Below are 6905 nucleotides of genomic sequence, written 5' to 3'. Positions count from 1 at the left end.
TTCATTTTCTGGGACCAGTATGAGCTACTGTACATGTTTCATGTGGGCACTGTACAAAGATTAACCATCTCTTCTAATCATCCAGTAAATTAAAAGACAGTTCTTAAATACAAAACTGAATCAACGTACTCTTATTTAATGTGTATTTAATACACTCAGAACTCAAAGTGCCTTGGATTTCTTACTTCTTGTTTACGATTGTTTGTACTGATATCACATATCTTGTCATGCTTTGATAAGACATCTGGCATTAAACTGTGTGGTGCCTCTTTGGATCTCTGCATCCTTTCTTACAGAAGAATTAAGCAAGGCTGNACTGATATCACATATCTTGTCATGCTTTGATAAGACATCTGGCATTAAACTGTGTGGTGCCTCTTTGGATCTCTGCATCCTTTCTTACAGAAGAATTAAGCAAGGCTGTGTTCTAAACTCATTTATTTTAATTTTTTCAATATCTGTAAAGACCCAGCACCATGTGTGTCTTAGTCCTTTCCTTTGCACTGAAAAGCTAGCTGTGTTTCGCTGTGAAAGCCACTTTTAGTAGGTACAGTTTGGGACTCAGAAAGCAAACATGTTGAAACTCCTTCACTCCTTCTGAGGTGAGCGACACTCCCTCCACATCTGCCTCTCCTAGTATCTCACAAGCTCTCTACTCTGGTCCTCTGGAAACTCTGTAATAAAAGAAAATGTTTTGTTAGGTTTAAAACAGATGTTTTACATAAAGACTGCATAAAGAAAATATATGACCGAGGTTCATCTTTCCTCTTTACTTTGATGATGTTTACTGTACATCCGCAGATGAACAGTGTATTAAATGTAGCTTTAGTTTTTACCAAAGTCCCCCAATTTTAGTGGACCAAAGATCATTTGACCAATTAAAACAAACTTTAGTCATGATATCTAATATTTGGTGTCAAATTGTTTTCAGTCATCGACTGTCTGAACTCTGTGATCCCAGAGGACATGTATATCTCCCCTGCCCTGGTGATAGACAGAAAAAAACAATTTACAATAAGAAACAGTGTGTGTAGTATATACAGAATATGCAGAATATTATTGTTTTACCACGGGTGACAGAGCTGTACAATTGTGCAGGGTTAATGTGAAAAATATGACAGATCTGTTTGACAGAGCTGTACATTGTGCAGGGTTATATGCACAATTATAGGGACACATGACATTTATTATATTATTTAGAACATTTCTTTACTTTGCACTCTGCATGCACAAACACTGCTGGTAATATACACATTTGTGAACACAGACCACACTAGAGTTTAATAAATCAAAAATGCATATCAAAACACTCTTATGTCCTTACTTATATGACCAGTAAGGTCTACCATAAATGTAGACATTTCACACAGACTTTTGAGCAAATGTTCAAATGAGGTGCAAAACAGCTGATAATAACAAACGAGTAAGTTAAGGTTAGCATATAACGGCTGTTTTTTAGCTACAACAGCTAGCTAGTTTACCTGCAAACAAATTAGCATTGTTAGCGTTGGTTATCTTCTGTAGCTAGCAGTTAGCTACACTGCTGGCAGGTCAACAATTTAAACAGTGTTGGGTTGGAGATGTTTAGTGGATAAGATCAACAACAACAAAGTTTGACTTACTTCATGACTGCAGCAGCAGTGCGTCTCAAACACGATGTGTTTACTTTGAAAATCCCCGGTGATCATCTCTCTCAGTTGTGACAAAGTGGCGGAAATATCACTGTATAACAGTTATGAATGATGTTAATTATTTAGGCTATTTGTTGTTCGTTGAATTTATTTCGTTTCGCTCTCCTTAAATTGACCGCTGCAGCCAACACGCTTCAAAACAACGCACAACTTTTACTTTGAAGGCTGTTTCCGGCTCTCGACTTCCTTTTTCAATTTTCATTGTACAAGTTGGATAAAGGAACAAGCGGACGCTTTGACGCGCTGAATTGCATTACACGTCTTACAACAATGAAATAGGAAATACCCCCAAAAGTGGGATTTTTCATTATACAACGTGAACAATGCACATGATGGGATTTTTCATTATACAACGTGAACAATGCACATGAATTATACTTCAGGCACGGACCTGAAATAATTGTATTATTATTTTTATTTATTTTATAATATATATGTATACATATAAAATTGTCAACTGCTTCAAAGTTTGTAAATGTATTGTTTAAATAAATAATATAAAAAGACAGACTTAAAAACTGACTTCTGGGGAAAAAAATGAAACAAAAAACTGACAAGATGGTACCGGTCCATGAGGAGAAATGAGGAGCCCCACTCATTAGATGTTTATTATGTTTCTCTCACTGTTATGTTCAAATCATTGTCATGTTAAATATAAATAATTTCTTTCATATTCATTTTTGACTTTTCTGCGGTTGCAGACTCTTTACAAGATGTCAAACCAGCTGACAGCAAGTTTACATATCTGTCATACAACAGCTCTTATTTAAGATGACTTGAAAATATAATGTCAATAATCCATCTCTCATTGTTTCTCAGATTATCATGGAGGCAGATGAGCCACCTGCTGTCACAGCATACAGCTGCAGCTGTGCTGCAGGCAAAGGGTTAACCATATGACAGCTTTATTACCGTATATCAAACAGCACATTACCTGCAACTTGGCCTTCCAACAGTCCCACCTGCACCAGTGAACCACAGAGGTAGCATCGGCCAAGGACCCAGGTTTGCTATACCTACGTTTTTGTGTAGTTCTGATTTTATGAATTTCCCAGTCATGCTTTTGGATTTAACAAACTGCATGATATTCACTAAAAGTCTTTGTGTATTACCCTAAGGGAGTCCATGCAGAGGCTGTGACTGACCTTGGGTAAGACTAAGGTGAGGTCCACACTGTATCCTGCTTATACTGGTAAGGCAGCTAACTTACACACCCTTAAAATTCATGCATTCAGTATAACATGATGTATACCATTCAGACCTTAGCCTATAACTATGTGGTAGATGGTGAGGAATGACATCCTCTTTACAGTATGTGTGATTTTTAACCCAAAAATCTTAACAGTATGTGTGATTTGGAAGAAAAAAATATCTTCTTCACAGTATGGGAGATATGGAAGAAATAAAATCTGAACAGTATGTGTGATATGGAAGAAAATCTTTATAGTATTTGTGTGTGTGAAAATAAATCTTTACAGAATGTATGATGTTGCATTTCTCTGAGTTGATGAGTGGTCTTTTCTCTTCCAGGACTCCTACCAGATTCACACAAATGACCTCTGGAGCAAAACTGAGCCACATCCACCCTCGCCCATTACTGTGCCACATCCTAGAGGGGATGTCCACCCTAGAGATGGTCCCCTCACAGTTTGGCCTTGTACCTTATGGTAGTTTCATCTTTGTACCTTGGAATAAAATGTAATAAACACAGAAATTAACCTGCATTCATAGTAATTTATTGAGACATTTGATATAAAAAATAGACTCCCAAAACACTTGGAACACCTCCTGAGATGGAAATCTCATAATATCTTAGGCCTGATCAGACACACAAAATCTGCTCAGGATGGTCTGCTGCCCCATGGACACGGTCTGTAGCTTAGCCTCCAGCTCTGCAATATACTCAGGGGCCTCATCCACGGCACCTGCAAAATAATGCCAAAAAACTGTCGAACACTCATGTCAATTCCAACTCTATTAGGATTTCGAGTTACAAAGATAGGTTTTTATCATCTTAAGAATATAGCCAGAGTCCGCCCATTTCTCTCTCAGGCTAACCCGGAGTTGCTGATGCATGCTTTTATCTCTTCTAGTTTAGACTATTGCAATGCCCTGCTCTTTGGTCTTCCCCAAAAAAAAACATCTCAAATCTCCAATTACTCCAAAACTCAGCCGCTCGTTTGCTGACGGAGACCAGAGGGCGGGAGCACATTACACCGGTTCTAAAATCACTGCACTGGCTCCCTGTGCCCAGCCGACACGTCTAAGTGGGGCCCACATGGGATTTACTTGGGTTACATGGGCTTTAACTGGGCATGGGCTCAGAGTGGGCTTTTAAGTGGGTTGGTGTTGGGCCCCATGTGGGCATCCCAGAAGAATATACATGGGCGAGAGATGGGCATCCCAGTTGGCCAGCACATATGGGAACTAGATGGGTCCCAACTGGGCCATAGCCTATTGTGAAATGAGCTGTAAATTTAATTGTTTTAGGTAACATAATATTGTTATATACTGCTGTATTATTGACACTTAAGGTGTCATCAAAATGTTTTGGTATTTAAGCCACTATAATGTGAGGTAAAAAAAAGAAAAAAAGAAAAACCTGAATAAACTCAACCACAGCCGTAGATAGCCTATCTACTCTTTAAAATAGCCAGTGCATTTTTTTTCCATAAACAGTGTGTGCGTGTGTGTGTGGCAGGGGTTGTCATGGAAATGAGAGAAAGTAATCTCGCCATAACCGGAGATGACTCATTCATTCTGGAGTTGCCACTCAGGATCAGCGCCTAAAATATTTCAACAGTTGAAGAGGAGTTTTGAGTTGGGCCAAACAGTGTCGAAGGTAAGTCCTGACTAACAAACAACACTATGGAACTGAAAAAAGCACTGTGTAAACCTAAAAGTTTGTTCAACTACTTTTTTCCCTTTAGCGACGTTCTTGGATAGGTGGCTAAACGTCCGTTAGCTAGCATGCTATGACTCAAATGAGTTTAACATGTAATGTCCTAACTTGCCAATGTGGACTCACTAATTATGTTAGAACAACTGTCAGACGATCGACGCTCGTATCTAGAGGTTTTTGTTGTTTTTTTCCAAATATAGGTTTGACAACAAGTAATTCTCAGGTAGTCACGAAGAAGTACTACATTACCCATAATCCCAACGTCTACCAGCGGGGTCTGTGATTGACTAAACTCTTTTTTACCCGCGAACGGTGTTTCCGTTTCCGCGAGGAGGCTCGCATGTTGGCTAACGTCATGACGATTCGTAATGCATTTTATGGCACAGTGAGTATGATTTCTTATGCTATATGTACACATACTATAGAACATAGAACAACACATACTATAACACAGTGCCATGTAGTGTTGGGCAAATTAATCTTCATGAAGCATTGAAGCTTTTCATCAAATTGGTTCACTCAAGGGCAAAGCTTCTTGATGCTTCATTTGCTCTACTAAGCCATCTACTGGACAAAAAAAGTTATTACAATTAGTGGTTTGTATATATACTTTTTAAACTGAATTGAATAAATCTACTCTCCATTATAGTAACAGTAAAGATATGATGCACCTATATTAATATAGTGTGTATTTTTAAAGATATATTTTTTGGGGGCATTTTGCCTTTAATGGACAGGACAGGGAAGCGTGAGGGGGGTAGAGAGAGAAGGGTGGATGACATGCAGCAAAGGGCCACAGGCTGGATTCGAACCCGGGCCGCTGCGGCAACAACCTTGTACATGGGGCGCCTGCTCTACCACTAAGCCACTGACGCCCCAATATAGTGTGTATTTTTTACACACTATATTATTTTTGTATTATTGTATTTTGTAGATTTAAACCTTAACTTTTTGAAATTACAATGGTCACACTCTCCAAACTATCCAAACTATCCAAACTCTCAACTGTCAAAAACTGTCCTCTATCAAAACCACCCATTTTAAATGAAACCTATGGGGTTTATATAGCTGTCGAATACTCGCGCCAAGATCTGAACAACTTCCCGAACCAGTCACGTGGTACAGCCGGCCAGCGAGGCTTCGGACGTCACCAATGACGTCACTCGTCTGAAATGACACAAGCCTCGATACGCGCATCGTGGAAACACTTCCTGGATTACTCGACACACGCTTCGAAGCCTCGGCACGGCAAGTCACATCACTAGTGCCATGCATACGTTAGCAACGGCCATCATAATGCCAAACGTTTAACTGTGTGACAGTTAGTGAGCAACTCTGTATGTTGAATCCGTGTATGGTTCGTTCTTTCATTATTCCGTTTCAAAACAAAATCAGAAAAATAAGCAAATGGGTCCGTTTTTCCGCCTTGAAACCAAAACGGAAAAACCAAAAATGAAAAAACGGCGTTTTTCTGTAGGAGAACAGAGTGGAGACTAGCAGAGTCACAAGCAGCTGCAGTTTTCACAGTGGGACTGTTGAGTCACATTATTAAGATTTAGATTTCAGAAAACAACCATGTAGATTCCCCATATGCGGTTAGCTTATCCAAATAACGCCTGTTTGTAAATCTGCTGCAACGTTTTCGGACATGTGAAAAGCCGTGACCGGCTGGTGTTTCGGGTTAACAGGTGACCGGTTCATGGACGCGCGTTGTCATGGCAACGGCAGAAACAACTGAGCTGGCTGTCCAACATGGCGGAGTCTGAAGCGTAAATAACATCATAAACTTACCCATCTCCAAATAAACATTCCACAAACATCATCATTTCATTTCCTATACTGTTTCCCCCGTCTTCTGTCTAAATCTAAAAATCCAAGTTAATAACAAACTGACACCGTTGTGGCTTAGATCATTTAATTAATTACTGAGAAGTGAATATATGCACAGAACATTTCTAATGCTATTTATTTATTCTCAACACAACATCAGTGTTGTTTTGAGCACACTGTTCATTGATCATCAGTGTCATAAAGCAACTGCATTGGGAACACTTAACACTCACTCCTAAATATAATCTTGTGCCGCTTTGACTTTTAATGATAAAATAGCAAAGACCGCTTTGAGTAGCTTGATCTTCATTTCTGATCCATCACCTAATAAGTTCACCTTGACAAAGTGCCTCGAATTAGACAATAACTAGCCTCACTCTTATGCTCTTTCTGGATGTCACTTACGGGGAGTTTGATGGATGCGGAAAAGGCAGTGCCAAAATGGCTGATTGGTGCCAGGGACAGGGGACGCAACCGTGCCA

The 6905-nt window shown here is 39.5% G+C and overlaps 1 protein-coding gene across 4 annotated transcripts in view; it reads left to right on the top strand.

Annotated features, from left to right (window-relative positions):
• acer3 (alkaline ceramidase 3) overlaps window positions 1–6905 on the top strand; it is a 123732-nt gene that overhangs the window by 116093 nt on the left and 734 nt on the right. For 3 of the 4 annotated variants that reach the window (XR_007569359.1, XR_007569354.1, XR_007569357.1), the window contains 4 exons: window positions 2511–2696; window positions 2810–2883; window positions 3222–3358; window positions 4393–6905. The exon at window positions 4393–6905 is cut by the window's right edge and continues 28 nt beyond it. The gene's annotated coding sequence lies outside the window, so the exon portion shown is untranslated. The remainder of the gene's footprint in view (window positions 1–2510; window positions 2697–2809; window positions 2884–3221; window positions 3359–4392) is intronic. The other variant, XR_007569358.1, reaches the window with a different exon arrangement.

Source organism: Epinephelus moara, chromosome 3 (assembly GCF_006386435.1).
Source record: "Epinephelus moara isolate mb chromosome 3, YSFRI_EMoa_1.0, whole genome shotgun sequence".
NCBI classification, from domain to species: Eukaryota; Metazoa; Chordata; class Actinopteri; order Perciformes; family Serranidae; genus Epinephelus; species Epinephelus moara.
This window is presented reverse-complemented; position numbering and strand designations above follow the sequence as displayed.